This window comes from Coturnix japonica, chromosome 2, assembly GCF_001577835.2.
Source record: "Coturnix japonica isolate 7356 chromosome 2, Coturnix japonica 2.1, whole genome shotgun sequence".
NCBI lineage: Eukaryota > Metazoa > Chordata > Aves > Galliformes > Phasianidae > Coturnix > Coturnix japonica.
The window spans coordinates 29433984-29443500 of NC_029517.1; the positions used below are offsets into that span (position 1 = coordinate 29433984).

The 9517-nt window shown below is 41.8% G+C and overlaps 1 long non-coding RNA gene across 1 annotated transcript; it reads left to right on the top strand.

Moving 5' to 3' along the window:
* The first annotated feature begins 3174 nt into the window (after nt 1–3174).
* LOC107309162 lies at nt 3175–9349 on the top strand. The gene is made up of 2 exons (XR_001553099.2): nt 3175–3918; nt 5158–9349. It is a non-coding gene; the product is annotated as an uncharacterized LOC107309162 (long non-coding RNA).
* The last annotated feature ends 168 nt before the right edge of the window (nt 9350–9517 follow it).

Here is a 9517-nt window from a genome sequence, read left to right on the forward strand (position 1 = left end):
CTGTGTCTCCTATTTAGACAGATCATCTGTGTCTCCTGCACGGACTGTCCTGGTGGCAATAGCTCAGAGGTTGGGCTGCATCAAAGTCACACTAAATGGGTTGGGAAACAGGAGAAAAACCTGACAGCCAAACCCCCATTTCCCTTCCCAAGGACTTCAGTCATCAGGTTGGTCTCCAGCTCAGAGCAGCTGTTTTATTCACGAAGGATCCTCACAGGCAGGAGTGTGCAGGGCAAGAAGATTTCCATTTGTGACTAACCACAAAAGAGCAGCTATAAGACATGTTTTATACATCTCCTCCCAGTTTGCCGTCTGTTTCACATAGCTGGAGCAGTGCAAACCTGAAGAAGTAAGAGGGTACCTCTGTGCCTGTGATGGGACAAAATGCAGACACAGTATTGTGGGATGATTGATAATTCCCATCCAAACTAGGAACCCACAGAACCACAGAATCACAGAATTATCAAGGTTGGAAAAGACCTAGAAGATCATCCAGTCCAACCATCACAACCCCTTATGTATTTCAGGCTAGAGAAACTTAAATTAGCAGACTAACAGTGACTACAATGTCACTGAATCAGACATCTTACATTTAGTTAAGCAGAAAGATTTTTACTGAATAGTTTTGTGGTGTTTTCCCATTAAAGTTCAAATGCAGAGTCAAAGCACAGACATAAAAATGCAGGGAGCAGCTGAGCTTTATTGTGCAGAAATCCAGGTGCTGTTTCAGGGCCAACAGAATCAAAAGTGTTATTAACCTAGCTGGAGGGCACCCTGCCTGAAAAATAATACTTTTCATTATGAAGATGACACTGTAACACTCTGAATCTTAGGGGATATTATTACTATTTTATCTAGAGTAGTTTAATACTTTAGGTTTGATTTCAGTGGGCACAAATGAAAGAGACTATGGCCTTTGATGCTTAGTCTAGCTGTAATTACAGAGAGCTGTGATTTAGGGGACAGCATCTAATTCCTTTCTGCTCATCAAAGAGTAGCTTAAGAAAATCTATATATTATTTAAAATGAAGTCAAGAGCTCCCTGGTGTCATTTAAATGACCCAAGCAGTAGATATGGCAGGCAAGAAAGAATCATTATTAAATTAACAGTTTCATAAGGTGGTTCAACATCCGACACAGTGGGAATAGAGAGTGAGGTGGTTATTTTGGCTGTATGGAACAGGAATAAATTTCAAGAATTGCTCAAGCATCTGTCAATAATATAAATGCATTTTAAATAAGAAACCTCAAGGCTGAAGTCTTCTCTCTAAGCATAGCAAAATATTTTCTGACAGGTGTGGATTCCTAAATGCTGAAGAGTCAGTCTCTGACCCTGCAATATGCATCTGCCCAGGAGGAATTACTGCATTCCAGTTGAAATTGTCAGCCTAAGCTAGACTCCTAAACCTGCTACTTCATTTAAGACTGGAGAAAGTTTTAGAAGTATGTAACTCTTGTTCCAGCAACCCCAACTGAGTCAAAATGTATTTGTGATTTAACTGTGAACTCCATTGCCAGCTGGATACCATCTTCCTAAATGCTAAGTCCGCAAAACACAATCCAGTATCTCCCTCTCACTCCGAACCATCTTGTCTTGCTAAACAGTCTTTCTACAGTCTCCACGATACATTGATCCTGACATGCCATTGCCTCAGTAAGTAATAAGAAAAATATATATTAAAATTTTTAGCTTCCTCCAAGAAGCAGCTCTTGATAGTACTAAGCCTTCCTTGCTTTCCTGTACATCAGTAGTTAGTAGCCAAGAGTACTACAGCGCCTCTGACTATCAAGGTTATCATGACATCAGCTGCCTCCAATAGGTCAGGACCTCTTGTCACATTAAATATCCTTGGATCCCACAGATGCCACTATCGTGAAAGCAACCGCTTTATCTGAAAAAAGAAATGGAAATGTATTCATTTCTACTGATAAGTGCTAACCATGTGGACTAAACAACGGCTTTTGTCTTTTTCCCCTCCTGACTCCCAGATAAAATCAACACATCCCTGCTACCCCTGTCAAATGATTTTATTTTTTGTGTTTCAGTCTACTTAGTTCTGATGGATGATTGCTTAGATTTCTTCCTTGAATTTTTTTGTGTACATGTCTTCTTTTCCTCGTCTTTCAGCTCGTGTCCCTGCTTGGAATTTTTTGTTTTATTTTGCTGGTTTTGAATGCTTTTCTTTTTATCTATTTAATGGGAGAATCAGTCACTTCCCATTTATCACCTTACCTAGGAAGATAGCAAGTATTCTTCAATTCACAACTGTTATTTCCACTGGCTCTGTGTTCTGACCACTGTGTGCAACATCCTGCTCTGGCACACACCTCTGGGACTCCTGTTGTGTTGCAGCTTCAGCAGGCTTCTGGCTTGCTGTATGAAAAAGGAAGAAAGCCTTAAGGCACAGATTAAAATAAACACGTTCGGTCCTAAAACTAAACTGTAAAGAGACAGTATCAATTGTCCTTGTAAAACTAATCAATGTAAAGAAAAAAAAACAGGCGCACCTGTGAAGAAAGCAATAAAACTGTTGCTAGGGAGTTATGGTTAGGCTGACAACAAAATGGGATGGTAAGAAACCTTACAGGTAATAAAATAGAAGGGTGATTGGAGTCTAAAACTAGGAGACAAATTCTTGATATCCATATTCTTGGCCCCTCTGCAGTTACTAAAGGACCAGGACTTAAAACTCAAAGCTTGGATAAAATCCTACCAGCTTCTGTTAACATCTAGAGGGAATTAATGGTTTTAAGCTGCGCCAGGGGAGATTCAGGCTGGACATTAGGAAGTATTACTTCTCGGAAAGGGTAGTCAGGCATTGGAATGCACTGCCCAGGGAGGTGGTGGAGTCACCGACCATGGGAGTGTTCAAGAAACGTTTAGATGTTGTGTTGATGAATATGATTTAGCTGGTTAGTATTGGTAATGGTTGGACTAGAAGATCCTCTAGGTCTTTTCCAACCTTGATAATTCCGTGATTTTTGTGATATTAAAACCCAGTATTTAGCTACAGGAAAAGCTAACGTGCCTTCTAACTGTAGTGGCTCTCGGTGGCCACGCAGAGGCTCCTGCCTCCCCTTAGGCGCTGTGGTGGGTTAAAAATCTTGATTTACAGGCTGAAAAACGATATGAAAAGTTTATCAAGTGGTGTTTTTATTTTGTTTTATTTCTTTTATTAAGGGAACGAAGGTCAACTCCACAGCCCGGGGGGCTGACAGACGAGCAGCCCCGCACCTCGCCCCACCTCCCTCACCTCAGCGGCGCCGCGGAGGCCACGACTCTGGGTGGCTGTTAAGGGAGCGGCTCTGTGGGCTCTGTTGCCCTGCAGCTCCCAAATCAGCGTCGTGATGAGCTTCGTGGAGCTCCGCTGGGAGCCAGACCCAGCTGCCGAGCCGCGGAGCTGCGCCTGGAACAACCCTGTAGCGAGCACGTCATGGCTGCCGTGCTCTCGGATTGAGGCTGACGTCTGCCCGCCAGGGGGAGCCGCCGCCGCCATGAGGGAGGTGGTGTTGGGGTGGTGGTAGGCGTGGAACGGGGACGAGAGAGGGCTGATCCCTCCCAGAAAGTGAGGGGGGAAGAGCTTTCTCAGTGCCGGGGTGGTGGAGGAGTGGAACCGTGAGCCTTTCCTCGTGGACTCCTTCTCCCGCCGGGGTTACCACAGACAGCAGGGATCGAAAGCAACTAGGGCAGCGCTGTGCTGTGAGGTAACACGATGGATCGTTTTGCTAACCAGGGAGCTGGCTGTTGTCTTTCTTCATCTGCTTGTTCTGTCAGTGTGGAAGCTTTGTACTCAAGGTAGGCAATAGATACCTGCTAGTTTCAGTCAAACCTGATGTGGTCCCTGCTGCACTTCTGTCTGCAAGTGATTTCTCGGACCCTAATCCAGTGGAAGAGTTGCATACATCCCTAACTTGAAGGTGAGTAGAGCCCTGTGGCTTCAGGGACTGCTTTTCTGAGTCAGATCACTGCTGGGCACCAAGTTTTATTAAGCCTGAACTTGTGATCTGATACTTTCATGATACACTGTGCGGTGACAGAAGATGCAGTAGTTCCTACGTGCTTGGCTTGGATACTTGGCACTTAAATGCATCTCCAAAATGTTATTGCAACTGTATAATGAATTTCTAAGCGTTTCAGCTGATTTATAACCTCCATTTTGCCTTTTGTAAAAATAGACCAAAGCTATTTTTAACCTTTCTATCTGTTTTCCCCCATGGTAGACCCCGGAGTGTGGTCCTAATAATACAGGAAGCTTTACTTTTGGAGGAGCCATCATAGATTTACTCCTTAATGGCTGATGGTGTATCCTGTACTGGTTTACATGACATCCACTGTTGAAAATATGGTTGCTTACCTTTTCTTGTCCTAGTTACACTAGTAGGTCACATTGATTAGGTCATATATGAGTAGGTTGTATGGACCTATACATACAAGTAAGACATGGAGGAAAAAATCAGCTGACATTTGTGTGCCTTGAATGCTTATATTATGCTTAATGCTTAATGCTTAATAAATGCATTAATAAATGCTTATATCGCTTAATAAATGCATTAATAAATGAGACTAATTATAATTTACATCCCCATATAGTCTTAAGTGCTGTAAAAGCAATAAAACATACAGGAATAAAGGACACACAATTGACATATAGGTGCGATACCGGTGGAGAAAAGTCAGCTTTATGAAAAATGATGTTTTGAATTAGTTTTGAAGCAATAATAAACATGAGCAGGTACGGGTATGTTTGAATACCTGCTGGTGGGGAAATACAAACAGTGGTAGTAAGATCAGTCTGGTCTTCAAATGTATAGGAGGTTATTACAACTGCAGGTTTTGTGTAGTTTATGGTGTTTATAGTTGTGGAGTGATATACAAAGGACACCAAAAGCACAGACTTGCCATGAATTTGTCTGCTTTTGAATAACTGGTTGCCAATGTTTTTGAATGTCACGTTCTACCACAGGTGGGTTTGGTGCCTCTGTACCTACAGTGAAGTTGGTGTCTGCAGTTCTAAGCTGTGACTGACATTTACTTTGTTAATGTATGTGAATGGATTGCTCAGTGTGTATGTTTGAAATGCAGCAGCTGTTTTTAGTCAATTTAAAGATTGCTGTTGTTAGCTTGTTGATTCACAGAAGTCTCATTTTTGTTTTCAGGATATTCATCTGAAAGCATGTCCCGAAGCTTGGGGTAACTCCAAACTCTTGTCCAAGCCAAGGAAAGAAACAGTTGAAACTGCAGGAGGAGGAGGAGAAAGAAGCTCTATGTCAGCTAAATGATGGAAGAAATGTAAGAAGGGAAAACTCTAAGAGGAAGTGAGGAAGAATATGGTGTGTTTTTTATCGCTGAGGAAAGAGCACTGCAGGAAACTGAGCGCTGAATGGTTTTGAAAGGAATATGATTTCTTCCATTGGGATTTCCTCCTGGACTTGGGCTTTTGGGCTTTTTTACTTTTTGTATAAGATAACCATGCTTTAAGAAGTGGGAGTTTTGTTCTGTATCTTTTCCTGTTACAGGGTAACCAAAACTACTAGATCTCCTCGAAGGGCTGTTTCCAGTTTCTGTTGTCCCCGACAAAAAAACACACTGAAGGTAAATATGGGAAACACCTGTTTAATGGATTGGATTACAGTCAGTGGTTACTGAATGATAACTCACTCTGTTATATTTGATTAAACACAGGCCATTCTCAAGCAAAACAATAAAACTTACCTGAAGAGTTTAAACATGCTGGTGTCCACCTTCCACAGCATCTCGCGTTGGCTCAATGTGAATTTGTTTCTCAGTAACTTGTTTAGGATTTGAAAGCTATGAAGACCCTATCTTCCACATGATCTGATGTTCAGTGTTAGATGGGGCTGCTAGCTTGCTTAATTAGTTCAGCTAACGATTCAGTTTCTGAAACCTAATGCCAATTTGTATTTCCACAGCAGCTCTCGGTGTGTTTCTCTAAAGCAACTTCTTAATTAGAGGCTCCCTCTTCTGCAGTTCATAGCTGCAGTCATTACCCATGGAGCAACTCCCTGTATTCCTTTCATTCAGGGCTCAAGTGGCATCTTATATGATTTCCATTGTAGGAGCCTTAGTAATGTTTTCCATACAGCTTCTTGTGTACAGCTGGAACACCTGGCATCAGGAACCTCTAGGTTGGCTGGTGCTTCCTGCTCTATAAATTACCCTCCTCCTCTGTTCAGCTTTGGTAATGTGTTCAACATGAACAAGGTTCAGGAATGCATTGGCTTAGTTCTCTCCTGTCCGTAATTCGAAAGTTTGGCCGCAGCACTTGCATAGCTCTAACAATACACAATTGCATATTTTACTTAGGACCATCAGTGCGCTGCCATTTGGTGATCTGCATCTAGTTTGACATAATGACATCTGACGTGTAAGTGCAGCTAAAGCATGGAATTCAGTTCCTCCATGAGGATGACACACCTCTACTTTATATTATCAGTGCTTGCTGTTGATGGAAACCACAATGAATGTGAGTACAGCGAGGCAGTGTTTCGGCAGTAGCGATAGCGGGTCACCTCCATTGGCGCTATGAGTGGAGCACACAGGATTTCATGTTAGCAAAAACACTGGTGGTGACTGAAAAGGTTCTGTAGATGAGAATTGGCTTTATCCAATAGTGTTATTGCACTCTTAGGATCTCTTGTAGTTGCCATGGATATAACGGGAAGCATTACTCTGCTGTCTAAATAAGTAGCAAGTGTTTAGAGCCAGAGAGACGCTTAGTATGGAAACTGGGCTCCATGTAAGTGTACGATGTGAATGGCACGTTGGAGCATTTTTTAAGTAGAAGAGTGAAAATTACCGTTATGCTGAAAATTGTTAGTCGGTTTCAAAGAAAATTGTTAATTTTGACATCTTGTTCTGGATTACTTTTTAACACTCAAACTGCACTGTCTGTACAAGGTTAGCAAAGGTTGCCTCTAAGATGTATAGAGAAAAGCACTGAGTGGTGGATGTCTGTTCCTTGTTACTACTGGTAGCAAAACTTACAGGCACTGCGGAGTATTTATTAGGTAAAACACAGGTTTAGTACTTTATTAGAATGCAATTTTCTCAGCATTACAGAAGAGGACACTGAACAGAGAGGAATACTGCAAGCAACTCCCATAGAACGCAGCAGTCTCCTTTAATACCACACATGCTTTGTCTGATCACTAGCAGTACTGCAACAAAACACAGCTTTAACTTCACGTCATGGTTTTATTCAATAGATCCCCTTTTCTTCAGAAGCACATTTTTACAGATTAAGACTTTCTCCACAAAGCTTAGAGTCTTGTTTTACACACAATCAGCAGGGCTACGAAACTTGAAGAGGGAAGATGCGACAAAGCCACTGCCCTCACTGTCAGCTTCAGTTTGAAGATCTCAGTACCTTTGTTCCAAAATACACCCAGTACAGCGGCAGTTTAGAGCTTTACCCATTTTCCATAGCAACAGCCTTGAGAACAGAGTAAAAAAAGGCCTATAAATGAGACAACAGGACACCCGCTACCAATTTGTATTTATTACATGATCAGGTTTCAAGATGACACATACAGCTGTGTGAGCTTTTATTACTGTGGTGTACTGTGCAAATGCAGTGCAGCTTCAGTGATGACACGGGCTATGAGAAATCATCACACAATACCTAGAAACTGATCGAGTATGCAAGGAGGGGAAAAAAGATAATCACAGATTGGTGAAAAACTGTATGAGAACAACTTCATAGGAATTTGTCCACAGCCACCCTCTATGGCAGACTATGAGCTCCTCCCTTACCCTTCAGGGCTACCACTCAAACTGCTGCTGTAATACAAACAGGCCTAAGAGCTGCAAAGCAAGAGGACAACTGTTAAAAGGGGCAGCAGAACTTGTGGCGAAACAGATCAGTGTAATAGGAAGAGGGTTTTCCAGGAAAAGATCCTACGTGTTACACAACCATTACAGGGTTTCACTTGCATCACGCACTGCTTGGGAAACCAAAACACTGAAGGTACAGGGAGCGAACATACCACTTCATTATGTTCTCAGCAAGTTCCCCCCTTTCTCCAGTGTATGGAGAATTACCAGAACAAGCTCAGCTGGCAGAACTCTTTACAGGCATCAAGTTTTGCCTTTCTGTTTGGCTTCACCACCTCCTCCCCCCTACCCAAGTAACATGATTTCACATACAGTCATCAAAACTAAAGAATGCACTCTTCCCCCACTACATATGACACAATACTAAGTGCAATTCCTCTCATTTCCTAAACACTTCGCAACACTTGAAGTAGTAGGGAAAGCAAATTAAATTCATTGTAAATGACAGAGAACAGAGCCTGAGTAGCCAGTACCAACACTGATTTATCTTCACCACCACTTTGTACATATCAGTCAGTCACTGTACTTCAATCATGCAGTGTATATTTTTTCCTCCCACAACAGTTACCAACAAGTTATGTTGTCTATCACATCATTGCTGCAGAAAGGGCTTGCTGAGGCAAGCTGGGCCTGTCATTGACAACCTCATCTTCTGTTTTCTTATGACACTGCAACATACCTGAACCACAGCATTACTCTGTTTTCCAAGGAAGGGAATAGAGGGACAGAATACCTACTTCTCATATATTAAAAACACACACATGAACTGAAAATTAAGGAGCAGTAATTGATCCCTGTAGTTTTTGTTCAGAACTGCTGGTTTCCGGCATTAGGTTGACTCAAGATTCAGCTCCTGTCACTGAACTCATAGCCAACATCGTGACTATCTTGCTTTAATTTCTAAGAACGTACCATGAAAAAAAAAAGTCACAGAAGTTTAACAGTAGAACAACGAGCTTTCAAGACTTCAAACACCCCATAAGTTTGTATTTGCATGCCACCACTCCCCTCCCCCAAGAAAAACTCCCATCCCCATTACCAGTGGATCAAAACAACATACATTTGCCATGCGAATGACGTAAAGTAAATGTGAAACTATTGAAAGAGCATAAATATCAAGCAGAGAGGTTGTTATTACTTCCTTCTCAAGTATTTTTTGCAATTGTGTGATCTGAATGTCGACCTGTCAACTGTAAGGAAAAACGTCCATTAACTAGATCTAAAGTTCATGGAAAAAAGGCAAATTCCTAGCCAAGTTGTCAACTCGTTCTGTTGGAAAGAGGAAAGTAAAGCAGATTTTGCACATCTTCGTTTCCTGCTTCCGTTGCCGCCCACTGGATACCTATGCAAATATTTCAAGGTTCAACTTAACATACCAAAAAGAGAAGTCATTTTAAATCCTTAAATAGTGTGTTGGGGGTTATAACAAAGGTTAAATACATGACTCTACTGAAACCAGGCATAGACATTTCAAGTTTAGGATAAACGATGTAAGCAAGTAATAGGTTGAAACAGACAACTTCCCTCAAATACATTCACAACTGGAGCTTTCCCAAGCTCACAATTGTTGTTTGAAGACGCAACCATCAGTAATATGGTTCTGACACAGCACCAAGTCTACTTTCCATTCAGTCTTTCTCTGTTGACACTAAAAGCTCTTTA